Raw genomic sequence first — 18,122 nt, forward strand, 5'->3', positions numbered from 1 at the left:
GAGAGGGCATGGAGGTTTTTGAACCCCTTCCAACATACCTTGCCCAAAGCATCTCTTTCATCTGTCTGTTCCTGAGTTGTATCCTTGTACAATGCATCAGTAACCTAGCAAGTAAACTGTTTTCCAGAGTTATGTCAGATATTCTTAGCAAATTATCCAACCTGAGGAGGGGGTCATTAGAACTTCTAATTTATAACTGGATCATTAGAAGCACAGGCGACAACTTGGACTTGCAATGGGCATCTGAAGTGTGGGGGAGACTGAGCCCTTAACCTGTGGTATCTGAATTGAAATGTAAGACACCCAGCTGACGTTGGAGAATTGGTTAGTGTGGGAGAGAAAAATACATTTGATGGCCAAAAGTGAAGTGTGAGAGTTAAACGAAAGTGAGTTTTCCCTAGGCATCACCATTTCACAGGTCCTAAGTGCCTGGTACAGGAAAGATGCTCAAATGAAGTTGGATATTATTTTTTTTTATTTTTATTATAGTTGATTTATAATATTCTGTAAATTTCTGCTATATAGCAAAGTGACCCAGTTATACATATGTATACATTCTTTTTCTCTTATTATCTTCTATCATGTTCTATCACAAATGACTGGCTATAGTTCCCTGTGCTGTACGCAGGACCTCATTGCTTATCCATTCTAAATGGAATAGTCTGCATCTACTAGCCCAAAATTCCCCATCCATCCCACCCCCTCCCCCTCCCTCCTTGGCAATCATAAGTCTGCTCACCATATCTGTGAATCTGTTTCTGTTCTGTAGACGGGTTCATCTGTGTCATATTTTAGATTCCTCATATAAGTGATATCATATGGTATTTGTCTTTCTCTTTCTAATTTACTTTACTTAGTATGAGAATCTCTAGTTCCATCCATGTTGCTGCAAATGCATCATTTTTTTTTTTGTTTTTATGGCTGAGGAACATTCCACTGTATATAGGTACCCTATTTTCTTAATCCATTTATCTGTCCATGGATATTTGAGTCTTTTTATTATTATTAGAACTACTTAAGTAAAATGTGTCTAACAGGAGTTCTCATCGTGGCACAGCAGAAACGAATCTGACTAGGAACCATGAGGTTTCGAGCTCGATCCCTGGCCTTGCCCAGTGGGTTAAGGATCCGGCATTGCCATGAGCTGTAGTGTAGGCTGCAGATGCGGCTCAGATCCTGCATTGCTGTGTCTCTGGCGTAGGATGGCAGCTACAGCTCCAATTAGACCCCTAGCCTGGGAACCTCCATATGTTGTGGGTGCAGCCCTAAGAAAACAAAAAGACAGGAAAAAAAGTGTCTAACAGAAGATGCTATAATTACCATACTAAAGCAAGATACAAGGTACTTTTTAATCGACCTCTTATCATAGTTTGTGGAACACGAGTTGACAACTTTTTTTTCAGGGTATGAAGCTGAGGCATGGGTGATTAGAAATAGTCCTAGTTCCCAGGAATTAGAGGTAAGAGGAGGAAGTGGTAAAACCAGGTTTGGAAACCCCTTGCCAAATTAGGTATGGTGTAGCCTTTCATGGCTATTTCAGGGTTTGGTGGGGGGGGTGTTCTTTATTTTTGAATAAAATGGTATACAAGTTTCTCATGAATTTAGTCTATTTTGCTCAATTACTTTATTTTATTTTATTTTATTTTGCCAAATAATTATATGGTAACAACTTGAGATTCTAATTCATCCCTTAACTTCAAATGCCTCCTAGTTCACTTAGAAGTTCCGTATGTGGAGGAAACATTTTAGTGGAAAGGGCACATCCTGGGAGCCAGAGATGTTTGGGTTCAAGTCCTCCCCTCACCACTTGCCTGCTGTGTGACTCTGTTGAGCTCTTGTTGAATTCTAGACTCGCTGAGTCCCAGTTCACTCACCCATGAACTGTGGATAATAATACCTACCGCATAGAGACTTGTGAGAGTTATGGATTAAACTGTGTCCCCCAAAGATATGTTGAAGTCCTAAAGTAATGCAACCTTATTTGGAGAACGGGTCTTTACAGAGGAAACCGAGTTAAGATGAGGGCATTGGGGTGGGTCTGAATCCAATATAACTGGTATCCTACGAAAAAGGAAAATCTGGGATATATAGACAGATACTTATAGAGGGAAGATGACTGGAGATAAAAGCAGAGATTGGAATTATGCTGCCACAAATCCAGAAACCTCTGGGGCTACCAGAAACTGGAAGAAGCCAGGAAGATTCTTCCCTAAAGGTTTCAGAGGGTTCACCACCCTGTCCACATCTTGATGTTGGGCATCTGGCCTCTAGAATTGAGAGACATAAATTTCTAGTGTTCTAAACCGCCCAGCTTGCCATACTCTGTTAAGGCAGGCCTAGGAAACTACTACATTTAGAGTTCAAAAGATAATGGAAAAAACGTGCGTAGCTCAATGCCTGATCTGTAATAGATGCTCGAAAACATTGTGGACGAAATAAATATGCTTTTGCAAGTCCAGCTCCCATATTGAACCCTTACAATACACTATACTCAGATATTTGGCATACATTCTCATTTATAATTCTTACCATAATCCTGTGTGATGTGGGGACTTATGGGTCTTGCCCACTTTAGAGATGGAGAAACTACAGCCTCAGGAGATTCAGAAACATACCCAAGGCAAACAGCTGGGAAGTGGTCACTATGTGCCATCGACTTATTCGGGATTAAGTCACTTAAAGACAGAGTGCGCTGTCTGTAACAGTGTCCCTAGAGGAATCAGGTAGTCAGTTAGATAAAAGACTTCTCCATAAGGAAATGTGACATAGGTGCTCCATGCCACTTGAAAGCACATTCCATGCACCTTCAGCGGCATAATTTACCATGGACTCCTGAGATCTTATATAATTTGTTCCACTAAAATGATAGGTCATTGGAAAGGGTAGATGTTTGATGGGCTTGGAGATATTCTGCCTACCCAGATCTTCCTTCAAAGAAGGACTTGTTGCCCCAGCTTCAACTCCTTCAGCGTTGTCTGAGCTAGGCAGCGTTGTCTTCCAAGGCAGTCTACATCCAAGGACTGAGCAAGATGCTCAGTTGTTTCAGGCCAGATCGGGCTCTTCTAACCACAACACTCACTCTAGAGCTCCCCCTCCAGGTTGGCATGAGTAGTGTCAGCCCTGTACCAACCACAGGTGAGTGTCTCCTGTCCAATCCTACTTCTCCATTGTCCTTCAAAATATACTGTACACCAATTTCTACCTCCAAGCCCACTTCCAGAAAACTCCTTAGGTTTTGCACCTAACTTTGTCTAGCAAGGAGTGATACTGGCCCAGATAGAAAGCTAAAAGACTATCCAGGGAAAGAAAAGATCCTGGTACCTGAACCCTTGTAATGTGAGTCCAAAGAAGGAAATGCAATAAGATATGGATGGAGGGCAAAGTGTATGTAAAAATATCACCACCCTGGCCATGGACAGACTAGGGCTCCCATTGACTTAAAATGCAGAAAAGGAATCTACATAAAATACCAATAAAATGAAAGAGCTCATCTCCCCAGGAGGAGTCAGAAAGAGTCCCTCTGCTGGCTGTGGCATCAAAGCCCCAAAGGCAGAAAAAGGTAATTTTTAAAGGAATATGTGATAAGAACATTAAAGTCTGATATTTCAAATCATCAATTCCAAAAACATACACATTTGGCTAAGAAAAGCCCATCCAAATGCCACTTCAGACTCAGAGTCATGGGGAGAAAAAAGATAGAAAAAGACTTGTGCAAAAAGCCCCTGGCTGGTAGTAATTATTTTATAAAAATTTTTTTCACATTTCCACTTAATCAAGGTCAAAAGAAGGTAAGTAGAAAGGTGGGAGGGGAAGGAGTAAATTGTTCCATGAAAATTTTTGAGCTGATTAAAAATTTACAGAGAAAAGAATCCATTCCAAGCACAGTCATGCCATATCTCCTGCAAAAAGGGAGCCTGGTTACTTAACTCTAAACCCTGCCTTTAGGGCTATCTGATTACCCCTTATCAAGGGCCATTAGTGTCTGATAATAGCAACCAATCCCTCGTTCAGTCAGCCCTAATTTCCTTAAAGAAAAATCACCTGCTTTGGCATGCAACTCCTCGCCTTGTCCACCCAATGGAGTAATGCAAGGAATAAAGACATACCTTTAAAATCTGGCACCAAAAAGCAAGATCACTTCCTGCCTATCCACAAACACACCTTTCCACATTCCTGTCACAAAGCAAAAACCTCTTCTTGCCCCAGGTTTTGCAACAGAGAAATGAAATTGCATGCAATATTTATTATGATAATTACAAAATATATAGAATGCAAGGCAACAGGTTTGTAGAAGCCTTTTAGCCCAGTCTTTTCCTTTTGTGGGTCAGGAAACAGAAGGCCATAGGCTCATGGGGCAACAAGGTTAAGTCTAGATTTTTGATTCCCAAAGCAGTCTTATTTCCACTGAGACAAGTCACAACCCACATCATATCAAGTTTTTCCACAACATGATTTGGGAGAAAACTAAAAGTATTTAGCCCAACTCATTCCAGAAATATCACATCACCTTTGCCATTGTGTGTCTTATGGCATTTATAGTTATTTTAAAGAGAATTCTAATTGGGATCCATCACCAAAGAATGATGGCTAGAGGGGGAAATAAAATGCATAGCTATTGATCTCTGATTTTAAAATGCAGTTTCATAAAAAGCAAACTTATGGTTTCCAAAAGGAAAAGAAAAGTTGGGGGGGGGGATACAATAAGAATTTGGGACTAACAGATACACACTACTCTACACAAAATAGATAAACAACAAGGGCCTACTATATAGTATGGGTAACTATTCAATATCTTATAATAACTTATAATAGGAAAAAAACCTGAAAAGAATAGATATAGATCAATAGATAATAGATAGATAGATAGATAGATAGATAGATAGATGATAGATAGATAGATAGACAGACAGATATGCATAACTGAATCAGTTTGCTGTACACCTGAAACATTGCAAATCAACTACACTTCAACTCAAAAAAATAAATTTAAATGAATAAAATGACGTCTCTTTCCCTAGTTTCCGCAAAGGAGAAAAAAAAATACAGAAAAGAAGATATAGAAAAAGGGAGAAGCCCACAAGAAGAGTAGGACTATGATTGGCGGGCAAATTATTAACAGAATGCGGAGGAGTGGTGGTGTTAACCTAGGTAAAGCCACCAGCTGCCCCACCGCAGGACACACCTTCATTTGGCCTTCTCCACACTCAGAAACCGAGCTCTGTATGCAGCAGAAAACAGCTCAGCTCTCTCCACATTGCATGGACGCAGGTTTTTAGGTAGGTATAATCCCTTCAGAGCCTCGCTTTCTACTCTAATCTGAAGAGGGCATCTCAGCAGATGACCTGGGGAGGCAGACAAGGGGTGACCACTGAAGGTCCATCCAGTCTGGGAGGGGCAATCCAAGGGCGGATTGAAATGAGAGCTTGAGTAGGAGGAGATGGGATTCATACTTTCTCACCCTTTGTGCCAGCTCAGAGTGTCAGGAAAGCAAATGGGAAAGAGAGGATCCCACTTAGCAAAGGGCCAGGAGAAAGAACCAAAAGGTAAAATGTAAGTTAAGAGGACAAGAATCCAAAAGGTTGCTGGTGAGACCAGGAAGGGGGTCATGACAATGACATATGCCGCCGGAAAGTAAATACCCACTTCACGTCTGGTGAAGGCAGCCTAGGCCGCGTAGAAAACTGAACGAGGATGGAGAGAAAAGTCGGGTGTTCAGGATGAGTGGGAGGAGAAAGGAGATAAAAAGGAAGATAAGATGCCTCAGAAATAACACTGACTACTTAAATGCCGGGAATTCTTGAGGAGGTATTTCAGCCAGAAAGGCTGAAAAAAAAAAGTTTTGATTTAAAATAATTTACCAAAGTGTTAGAGCTCAAAAAACACCTCAGTGGAGGAAAAGGATTCATTCACCACGATCTAACCTAAATTGATGCGTGCCCCCATCAAAATACGTTCTGACAACTCCTAAATCATATAAATGGGGGAAAGGGTGTATAAGCATTTAGGTGGAGGCAAAGAAGGAAAGAAAAAGAAGTTATCTACAACAGAACAAAAATTAAAGCAGCTTCAGATATCCCTTCCATAACACTGAAACTACTGTCTTGCCTAAATTTAACCTGGGGGAAAATGATTATTAAAAAAAACCAAATCATCAAGAGATTGCTCCAAAAAATTAAATTTTGTGACCTAAGAAGACTGGTAGTGAACACGAAATTCATTAAAGATCCAAATGAAGATTATAAAAATGCTGACCCAACTAAATAGAAATGTTGATGAGTGATATTTTAAAATTATCAAAACTTCTAAGGTAGGATGAAGCAGTTCTCATTGGAAAGTTCACATTTAAGTTTTGTAATATTAAAAAAAGAATAAAATTAAAAGAACTAAACCACCTATGCAAAAACCAAGCAATCTACAGGAGGGGAAAAAATTAGTTTTGTTAAACAAACTGTAAAACTGATAGGTAAATCCTGGAACTGATTCTTTGGAAAACATAAATAAATACACACATATTTCTAGTTGCTCAAAATAAGAAAATAAAATCAGAAAGTGAAAATATACCTGTGCAAATGAAAAATATAGAAATGACGCCAAATGCAAAGAAGCTTCAAAAACAGAAAAACATATTTTCTATAGCTCTGTGCCGATTCCCTTGAAAATCTTCAAGAAATGGCAAACTCTTTTAAGAAAATGTTCGTTATGGAAACAAAAGCAAGAACATCTCACTCAGATAAAACAAAACTATAGAAACTTTGGAAAAGTTACCCACAATTTATCACCACGAGGTTACAGACATAACAGCCTTTTTAGATCCACTCTTTCTTTTATTTATTTGTTTTTTGGCCACACCTGTAGCATGTAGAAGTTCTTGGGCCAGGGATCAAACATGCACCACACCAGTGGCTTGAGCTGCTGCAGTGACAACGCCAGATCCTTAACCTGCTGTGCCAGAAGGGAATTCTGAAACACTCATTTAAATAAGGAATAGATTATTTTTATAATGCATGAATCACTTTGGAGCATAGAAAATATAGAGAGCTTACCAACACCATTATAAAACTGGTCTAATCCTGAACAAAACCAGAAAAGGGAGAAAGAAAAAAAAAAGATAAAAGAAAAAAACCCTATAGATTCACCTAATAAATGTAGACACAAAAAACCTAAATCAAATACCATAAGTGAACTTCATATTATTTTAGAAGAATGACCCACCTAAAAATATTTACACAAGGAATCCATGGGTCATCTAGTTTTAGGCATTGTATTCATATAATATGACACATCAGGGCCAATTTGGGCAAAAATATGACATTCTTAACTATATCCAAAGAGATTCTGAGGTCAGCTGTTCACATTTATCTAGATTTTGAAGGGTAAATATTAATTTCCACAGAGCCAGATAATTTCTTAAGAAAAAAACATCAAAGTCTAAACTATACAGCTGTCTTTTTTGTACATGGTGTGAGGGTGTGTTCCAGTTTCATTGATTTGCAAGCAGCTGTCCAGGTTTCCCAGCAATATTTGCTGAAAAGACTGTCTTTTTCCCATTTTATGTTCTTGCCTCCTTTGTCAAAGATTAATTGACCATAGGTATCTGGGTTTATTTCTGGGTTCTATATCTCATTCCATTGGTCTGTCTGTCTGTTTTGGTACCAGTACCACACTGTGTTGATGACTGTGGCTTTGTAACGTTGCCTGAGGTCTGGGAGAGTGATGCTTCCTGTTGGTTTTTGTTCCTCAGAATTGCTTTGGCAATTCTGGGTCTTTTGTGGTTGCATATAAATTTTTGGATTGTTTGTTCTAGTTCTGTGAAAAATGTCCTGGGTAATTTGATAAGGATTGCATTGAATCTGTAGATTGCTTTGGGTAGTATGGCCATTTTTACAATATTAACTTTTCCAACCCAGCAGCATGGAATATCTTTCCATTTCCTTACATCTTCTTTAATTTCCTTGATTAATGTTTTAGAGTTCTTGGCATATAAGTCCTTTACTTCCTTGGTCAGGTATATTCCTGGGTATTTGATTTTGGGGGGTGTAATTTTAAAGAGTATTGTATTTTTGTATTCCTTTTCTAATATTTCATTGTTAGTATACAGAAATGTGACTTATTTCTGAATGTTAATCTTATATCCTGCTACTTTTCTGAATTTGCTGATCAGTTTAAGTAGTTTTTGGGTTGAGTCCTTAGGGTTTTCTGTATACAGTATGTCATCTGCATTCAGTGACACTTTTACCTCTTCTCTTCTTATTTGGATGCCTTTTATTTCTTTTGTTTGTCTGATTGCTCTGGTTAGGACTTCCAGTACTATGTTGAATAACAGTGGTGAGAATGGGCAACCTTGTCTTGTTCCAAATTTTAGTGGGAAGGCTTTCAGCTTTTCTCCATTGAATATTATATTTGCTGTGGGTTTGTCATAAATGGCATTAATTATGTTAAGGTATAGAGGGAACATACCTACTGTGGTAAGAGTTTTGATCATGAATGGATGTTGTACAAAAATAAACTCAAAATAGCTTAAAGACTTAAATATAAGACAAGACACCATCAAACTCCTGGAAGAGAACATAAACAACACATTCTCTAACATCAACCTTACAAATGTTTTCTCAGGTCAGTCTCCCAAAGCAACAGAAATAAAAGCAAAAATAAACCAATGGCACCTAATCAAACTGAAAAGCTTTTGCACATCAAAGGAAACCAAAAAAAAAAAACCAAAAAGACAACTTACAGAATGGGAGAAAATAGTTTCAAATGATACAACTGACAAGGGCTTAATCTCTAAAATATAAAAGCAACTTACACAACTCAACAGAAAAAAAGCCAATAACCCAGCTGAAGAGTGGGTAAAAGACCTGAATAGACATTTTTCCAAGGAAGATATACAGATGGCCAACAAGCACATGAAAAAATGCTCAAAATCCCTTATTATTAGAGAAATGCAAATCAAAACTACCACAAGATACCACCTCACACCAGTCAGAATGGCCATCATTAATAATTCCACAAAAAACAAATGCTGGAGGGGATGTGGAGAAAAGAGAACCCTTCTGCACTGTTGGTGGGAATGTAAGCTGGTATGGAGAACAGTATGGAGGTACCTTAGAAAACTAAGCATAGAACTACCATATGACCTAGCAATCCCACTCTTGGGCATATATCCAGACAAAACTTTCTTTGAAAATGACATATGTACCCACATGTTCATTACAGCACTATTCGCAATAGCCAAGACATGGAAACAATCCAAATGTCCATTGATAGATGATTGGATTAGGAAGCTGTGGTATATATACACAATGGAATATTACTCGGCCATGAAAAAAGAGCAAAATAATGCCATTTGCAGCAACATGGATGGAACTAGAGACTCTCATCCTGAGTGAAATAAGTCAGAAAAGAGAAAGACAAATACCATATGATATCACTTATATCTGGAATCTAATGTACAGCACAAATGAATCTTTCCACAGAACAGAAAATCATGGACTTGGAGAACAGACTTATGGTTGCCAAGGGGAACTTCCTACCTACTTGGAGTGGGTAAGATTGGGAGCTTGAGGTTAATAGATGCAAACTATTGCATGTGGAATGGATTAGCAAAGAGATCCTGCTGTGTGGCACTGGGAACTCTGTCTAGTCACTTATAATGGAGCATGACAATGTGAGAAAATAGAATGTGTACATGTATGCGTAACTGGGTCACCATGCTGTACAGTAGAAAAAAAATTATATTGGGGAAATAAGAATTTAAAATAAATAAATAAATAAAACTAAAAAAAAGTAAAAATAAACCAAATAACAACCTTGAAGATGAAGGTTATGTCCAATGAAGATGGCAAATAAATTTTCCTAAAGACTTAAAAAAAATTTTTTTAAATAATAAACTATCCAGCTATGTGGAATTAACTATTCATTAATTCAAATAGACTGTTCCTTGGAAAAGGAGAAATATTATCCTACAACCATTTCCTCATTATTATAAGCAATAGCAACTCCCCATTCCAACCAAGAAGGACCTTCAGAGCTGCAGCCTGGCTGTCAATTGATACAATCTCTGCCCTTTTGTAGGCTATCTATTGCTTGTCCATCTCCCTCCATGACTCAGCTACACCATCCCTGGACTCACGTCTACTTCATCTCCTCTTCATCCCTGCGGGGAACTTACTGTAACACTCTCTTCCCTCATGGCCCCATTCTATTATCAGTCTCCATCCTGATTATTTCCTGGCTGTCTCCTCTGAGACCACAGACCCATGATCCCTGAGTGTGCTGCCATGTAATTCCACCATGTAATTTCACTACCCCACCACACAACGCAGAGTAAGCTCTGTTTTGATTCTTTGTTTAATTAATCAACCCCAAAATTTCTAAGTACATATCCTTATTGATTCCTGAGTAGCGAACAGTTCTGAACTAATAATTGAAGCATATTTCCCTCCAATAAATGGGTACCAAACTCTTACACATTTGTGCATATATATATATACACACCTAGCGAGTTTTAAGGCTTTCCTGATTCCAACATTTGCACTTGAAGTTTTAAGATTTACCACATGCGTCTAAAGCTAAAAAGCAGTCTGCTGCCCTTTTTCTTCCTGATTCAGTTTCATCTGTGTATACAGTGTGAAAACACAAGTAGGCTAATCCTAGTTTCCCATTTCAGTTACATGTTAGGAAGGGTTGATCTTCCAATGAAACGGTAACCCGGACAATTTACCTTACTCGGCTAGTGGCCTGAACATCTTCCCTTGGCCAAATCCAAGGAAATTTCCCTCTCTTTTGGTTGGGGCGAACAAATTAGGAATTTGGGATTAAAAGATACACACTACTGTAAATAAAATAGACAAACAATGAGGACCTACTGTATAGCACAGGGAACTATACTCAATTTCTTATAATAATCTATAATGGAAAATAATCTGAGAAAGAATATATACATATACGTATAAATATATAAATACACACACCTCTATATATAATGGAATTGCTTTGCTATCCAACTGAAACATTATAAATCGAGTACACGTAATACAAAAAATTTCCCTCTTCTGTAAAAGGCACCTTTCTATTTTTTTTATACTTCCTGGACCAAGTTATATTAACTAAGAACAAACTAACACAGCTGGGTCCCACCCATTGACCAGTTTTCCAGGCTTCATGGGAATAGAAATAGCTCCAAGTACTAAGAATCCTGCCTGTTGCATATATTAATTAGGAAGGAAAAAAAAAAGACTGTTCTACTTCATTTTTCCACCGCTGAAGTCATAACATAGATAAAACTCCCAGATTTCACCAAGGAATTAGCTGAAATAAATATTTGAGGAAATGATGGAAAATGTTTCATTTGTACATGCTTTGATGCATCTTGAGCCTGAGGTTCCAAAAAGTTTGTCACTCTGATCTCTAATTGGGCTTGAAAACAGATTTTCTAAAAGAATCAAGACATGCGTCAAAGTTCAGTTAGATGTTAGAAGGAAGTGTGGCAGATGCAGCACAGGAGGATATTTGTGGAGGGTCTGAAGAAAGGGCGCAGCACATACCCAAGATTTGCATTAAAAACAGGACCACATTTGCGTCGCACAGAGGGGAAGAAAAGTCGGCACTTGTTCAGGAAACCTGAGCTATGAAGTCAGCAATTCCAAACTTTCCAGTACAAATCCCCGTTTTCAAAAGATGGGCCAAGTCCATAAATATATCCACAAGCCCATCGACTCGATGAATAGTTGCCTACCTAAACATTTGAGCTGTGGGAAGTGGGGCATCTACTGAGTTAAAAAGCAATTTTTACCTATCTTCTTATATCGCCAAGCAATTATTGCTCACTCACCACTTAATTTGTTCTGACAACCTGATGTCAGATAACACCAAAGAAAACAAATGAAAAATAGAAAGAATCGTTGTCTCCTATGTGATATATGTTTATGTCAAGAAAGATTAGCTCAAAATCTATCTTCCTCCACCTGAATTCAGAGAATGTTTAAGGGAACTGTCAGTAAAATCATTACTAATGAAGTACCAGACTATGTGACCCAATGGTTAGGAAGGAAATTTAAAAGATAAATGCGACTGCAGATGTCACAAATTTTTCGCTAATGAATGGAGATGCTGGGAAAGTTCACATTTTTGGAACAGCCTAGGATCATTACAAGTACTCAAAGCATCAAATCTTATTCGATCCTGTATTCCCATCCAACTCTCAGCCTTCTCCCTGGCCTCAAATTCTTCCTACTATGTTTTGGCATTTGACTTTTCTTATAAAAAAAAAAATGGAAAGGAAACTATTGTAATCTTCTGTCCCCCAGAACCAAACACCAAACCTACTTTCTTGGCTAACAGTGTCTGCAGTATTAATAAACCATCCGTCTTTGAATCACCAACCATCATCACTCACCCAATTCTCAAGGCATCACAAAATCCCACCAAGAAGCCTATAAGAAGATACCTTTGCTAGTGAAATGATGGAGCCAATTCTAAAGATGTACACCCAACTGCACATCTGGACCCTAGGTTCTGGCGTGAAGAGTAGAGAGCAGTGAAAATCACAAAAACAGCCTGAAAAAGTAAAGAAAGAAGCAAGAATGAAGGCTGGTAAGGCATCAGTTCGCAAAGTAGATTTCAAATGTTTCATCTCTGCAAAAAGGCATTCCCACTCATGCCTTTTGTCTAGAAACTTGGTATTTCTCAATGAAGAGAAACTTTTTATTCTTTCAAAGAACAAGGGGAAGATATCTCAAGGGGAAGAAAGAACAAGATTTACCATCCCCTAGACTTGATCTGGAATAGTATCAGGTCAGTTTATTTTTACTGCCTAGTTCAACTTAAGAAACCAAACGAACTTGCATGGCTCAGCCTGCCCTGGACTTTCCTTTCTCCAGAAGTCCAGACAATGGCCAACATCACCCTTCCCCATTTGCTTGATCCTGATGGGAGGAGCAATTGTAAGTCACCCTTGGACTAACAAATGAATGAGTGTTTGGGAATTGGTTGGCTCAGGACCTACCATTTCTGAAAAATATATTAAAAAACAGAAGGAAAAAAAAACTCAACAAAGAAACTAAAGAACCTTTCGTGGCACAGTACTATAAACATGTAGACCAGCTCAAAGACTCTAATTTCTTTTTTTAGCTGCACCAAAAGCCAAGAACCAGAATCACATTTGTGACATTGCTTAGAGAGACCCGAAAGATGTGCCATCCCAAAGGACTGGACTTCCCCTCTGAGTTCACATGAATAATACTCATGTGGACTGGGGCAGGACTTAACCTGTAGCCAACCAGCTTGGGCACACACAGCTGGTCCAGCCTGGGATGGCCACGGTCATGATGAATCAGAAACATAGAAACTGCCCCGGAAATCACTTGTGCAGACCATTTCATAATCTATGCAGAAGGTTTGCAGCCCTGGTGCCTGGAAGCAGGACTTCAGTTTCCAGAGCTGCCAGGGAGCTGACTCACATGTTGAATGCTACACTGGCCATGGAATAGAAATCACCCTAAATACATATTCCTTTCATTCCTCAAGCACTCAACGCGCACGAGCAGGCAAGATGCTAGAGTCTGAAGATGAGAAGGTGGCTTATATGGAGACATCCAACCCCATGGAATATGGAGGAACCGCAGAAAGTTTAAGCCCCAAAGTTGTCCTCCTCTTCATCCTTAACAAAGGGATCTTGGCTTGAGGGTCAAGGATAACTTCTCAAGTCTTCCTTTTCATTTGTGTTTGGTTTGGTTTGGTTTGGTTTACCAAGCCTTATTTTCTTGACTGTTTTTTAAGATGCTTTTCTGCCAAGTTCACTTTACCTGCAGTTTTTTTTTTTAACAAAGTGAATTTTATCATCTATTTAATACAGATAGTGTTAAGGACATGCCAAGATTTCAGGATCTGATATACTTCATACGAGCCCTTTGGGAACTAAAGTATCAGCAAGAACGCATTTACTTAACACTTCGTGCATTTCCACATAGTCAACATGCACACGCAGGCAGCTGTGAAGGATGTTTCAGGCTTTGTCATTGTTCTTAGGAATAGTATGAGGCACTATTCCATTAAGTTGAGCAAGGCAAGGACCCTTTTCTTAGGAGAAAAAATTCCCATCTTTACAACATATTCATCTTTATATCCCAGGTGCACTGTAAGGGTTTGAGGATAGAATATGTAGCCCTGGATTGAATCCTATCCTGTACCAAATTCATTAGCTTGTTGGTGGTTTAAATTATACTGTGTCTTAAATATGAACCCACCAAAAACTAGAAATAGCTTCTCTTAGCTTAGAACACTCCTGCAACTACAAATTAAAATAACATTGAAAATAAATATAATCAAAATGATAGAAATCCTAGTTGTGGCACAGTGGATTAAGAATCTGACTGCAACGGCTCAGGTTGCTGTAGAGGTGCAGGTTCAATCCTGGAGCCTGTACAGTGGGTTAAAGTATTCAGCACTGCCACAGTTGTGGCATAGGTCACAGCTGCCTCACAGATTCAGTCTCTGGCATAGGAACTTCCATATGCTGCAGGGAAAGCCATAAAATTTTTTGAATGATAAAAAGCCATAAAATTTCAAATTAAATCCACGTCAATATGACAGGTGATGATGTGGCCGTATAAGTAAGCACTAAGGAAGCTGTGGCCTGAGTCTGGCCTGTGGCATCCCCTCCTGTGTGCCATGAGCTGAGCGGTTCTCCCAACATTTGTCTCCATTCAAACTACACTAAACCTTTGCTTGTATGGTGCTAGGTGACACCTTGGTCCCTCACAAGGAATCTCAGTGTACATACATTGTATATATCCTAGGTCCACCGCTGTCCTTGTTTTAGTATCTGACCATATTAAAGGCTCTGCTGTCTTGCTGTGCCAGGATGTCTTTACCACAAATATGATCAGAGTTTATCACCATCTAATTATTTAATCAATTTCGTATGGAGCATCTCCTGCCGTCTCTTAACTTCAACCCCTCTTCTGTTCAGAGGCAGGGTGCTGAAATATCACCCAAAGTCAGACTTGGAATTATTGCCCCAGATTGCAGTAAGTTCCAAGGATTCATGTGGAGTTTAAGTTCTAAAATCATCACTGAAGGCAAAAATTAAAAGTCTAAGATGACCTCGAAATTGTCTTAAATGGCACATCAAGCATGAGATCCATGGCTTTATCTCTACAGCCCTGTGCAGTCGTTCTTAGGCTCACTGAAGTTTGAGAACCACTGAAACAGATTAAAAGGAAGAAGTCTGGGTACCAAAAGCATTTCACATGCAGGCAACCACAGTCCCCAGGGATGAATGGGGATCAGTGGGAAATTCTAATGTTCTTGCTCACTGGGAAAATTTCCTCCATTCTTTTCTACTATCGAGCTTCCCAACCTAACCTCTGTCAGTAGATGCAGTCATGTTGTGAGGTCTAAACAAGATGGTTGTGGAGTCCCATCCCAGGACAGGCATATAAAATATGTTGGTAAGTTACAGGAGCATGCGTGTGATTCTGTTAGTTCAACTTTGCATGGTCCCATAATTGACTCATGTCAAAACACAATTTCCTGAAGTCTTTTTTTTTTTTACAAAATATTAATTTTGTTGAAATGTACAATCCTATACAGATTCACTGAAAAACAAAATGAATCTTTTTTAAAAATCAAGGACTTTATGCCATGCCCAAAAATTCAGCCATCAGTCTGGGATTTGAAAAAAAATATGTGTAGTGCACATAAAAGTCCCATGTGAAAGAGAGGGGGGAAAAAAGGGTTGGTTATTAGGATGGAAAGGCTGGAATATGATAACCGATCTGTGACCCTTAATCAAACCAAACTAACATCAGAATATTTGGTCTGCATAATTTTCCAGGAAATGTTTCAACATTGTGCAGTTGGGTCCTCTTAAAGAAATACCTCTATAAATATTCAATCATAAGAACCAAAATGAGATATTCTATCAAATTTTGCCCTAGTTATATCCCCTGGCCTCCTATCTTCAAGAGAAATGTTTTTCATATATCAATTGCTTTTGCTCCTTCTTGAGTCACTTGGCCCTGATCATCCCACTCCTGTCCAAGCCTGGTCTTCTTCCAACTACCATTGCCCCACACACTCCAGTTATCGCACTAAGGAACCTGGACGTTTCTCCCTTAACTGTACATCCAGGCAACACCAAGCCCTGCTATGTGCTCTGGAGAAGAGCCCAGGCAGGCCTCTCCTCACCTGCAATGCCAGCATCCTGGCTCAGACCAGCAACATCTCCCACCTGCCTCTGAAATATCCTCCCAATTGTATCCCCTCTTGCTCCTTACCAACCTGTCCTCCACACAGCAGCAGAATGTGCTGAAAATGAATGCCCTTCTTGACTTTTAAAAAATTTTTCTAGTTTTTTAAGATATAATTGACATGCAACCTTGTATTAGTTTAAGGTGTACAGCACAATGATTTAATGCATGTATATATTGAAAAGTGATTTACTGTAATAAGTTCGGTTAATTTCAATTACTCCATAGTTTTTTTCTCGTGAACTTTTAATATATACTTGCAACTTTTTTGTTATTTTTTAAAATAGTACTGCAGTATAGTTGATTTATAATATTGTGTTAATTTCTGCTGAACAGCAAAGTGATTCTATTATATACATACACATATCCATTCTTTTTCAGATTCTTTTCCCATATAGGTTATCACAGAATATTGAGTAGAGTTCCCTGTGCTATACAGCAGGTCCCCATTGACCACCCAGTCCATATACAATAGCATACACCCTTTTGACCTTTTTAATTACTGCCCTTTTCTCCTGGAGTCATGATGGAACCCCTCTCCTACCCACCAGCCCCAGCCACACTCTCTGGCCTCAGCAGGGGCCACTTTTCCCCATAACCACATCAGGTTACTCTCAGACTTGCTAAGGCCCCAGCTCTGTGACTTTGCAGGGGCTTCACACAGCCTCGATCCTTGGCCTGGGGAACCTGCCCTACCGGGAACTCCAAGCCCTCTCTACACCTCTAGGCTGCGCCCCTTGCTACCCTCTGTCATAGTACGATCAGTAGAAAAACCATTCCCCAAAGAGATCCATGCCCTACTCTTTGGAACCCATAAATATGTCCCCACACAGGGCTAAAAGGGCTATTAAGATATGGTTAAGAATCTTTGAGTTCCCTTTGTGGCTCAACAGGTTAAAGAACCCAACGTTATCTCTGTGAGTTTGCAGATTCAGTCCCTGGCCTCACACAGTGGATTAAGGATCCAGCGTTGCTGTAAGCTGTGGTGTAGGTCTCAGATGCAACTTGGATCTGGTGTTGCTGTGGCTATGGCATGATTCAACCCCCGGCCCAGAGACCTCCGTATGCTGCTGGTACAGCCGTGAAAAGAAAAGAAGAATCTTGAGATGGAGAAATTGCCCTGGATTGTTCAGGTGAGCCAGATGTGATTATATGAGTCCTAAAAATCATAGAATCTTTCTCACCTGTAGTCAGAGAGAAATGTGAAGACAGATGTGGATCATATGGATGTGATGCCACTGGCTTTGAAGATGGAGGGAGGAGCCTTGAGTCAAGGAATGAGGGCAGCTTCTCAAAACTCGAAAAGGCAAGGACGTGGAATTCCCCCTTGGGACTCCAGGGGGAATGTGGTCATGTCCACAACTTGGTTTTAGCCTGGTAAGACCCGTGTTGGGTTTCTGACTTCCGGAACTTTGAGATAATAAATTTGTGTTGCTTTAAGCCACTAAATTGTGGTAATTTGTTACAGCAACCATGGGAAACTAACACACATGATATTTGTGGTTTTGTCGTCCCTGTAACATTAGTAATTATATTTGCGGTGGTGAAAAAACAGGCTCTGGAGTCACGCAGGCTGGGTCAAGCTTTCCCTGTTCTGCTCACCAGCCAGGTGGCTTTAGGCAGGTAAACCAGCAAACATGCTAAGCTTTGATCTCCTGATCTGTAAGAAGATAGAGCTTCCTTCCATGGGTGGTCCTGAGGTCTCAGTAAGATCATATGAAGGCGTGCTTAGAGTACCCAGCACAGAGTTACGGCTTCAGGAAGTGTAAGCCACCATGAGTATCGGGACTGTTGATTGTGTGACTATTTCTTTTCCCCCACGAGGCTATAAACTCTGTGAAGATAGGCGCCATGACTTTATTGCTCCTTGCT

The 18,122-nt window shown here is 39.5% G+C and overlaps 1 long non-coding RNA gene across 1 annotated transcript; it reads left to right on the top strand.

The window, feature by feature from the left end:
* Window positions 5,155–17,231, top strand: LOC110256478. The gene is made up of 3 exons (XR_002338063.1): window positions 5,155–5,276; window positions 9,474–9,543; window positions 17,173–17,231. It is a non-coding gene; the product is annotated as an uncharacterized LOC110256478 (long non-coding RNA).

The sequence above is a fragment of the Sus scrofa genome, chromosome 13 (assembly GCF_000003025.6).
Source record: "Sus scrofa isolate TJ Tabasco breed Duroc chromosome 13, Sscrofa11.1, whole genome shotgun sequence".
Classification (NCBI taxonomy): domain Eukaryota; kingdom Metazoa; phylum Chordata; class Mammalia; order Artiodactyla; family Suidae; genus Sus; species Sus scrofa.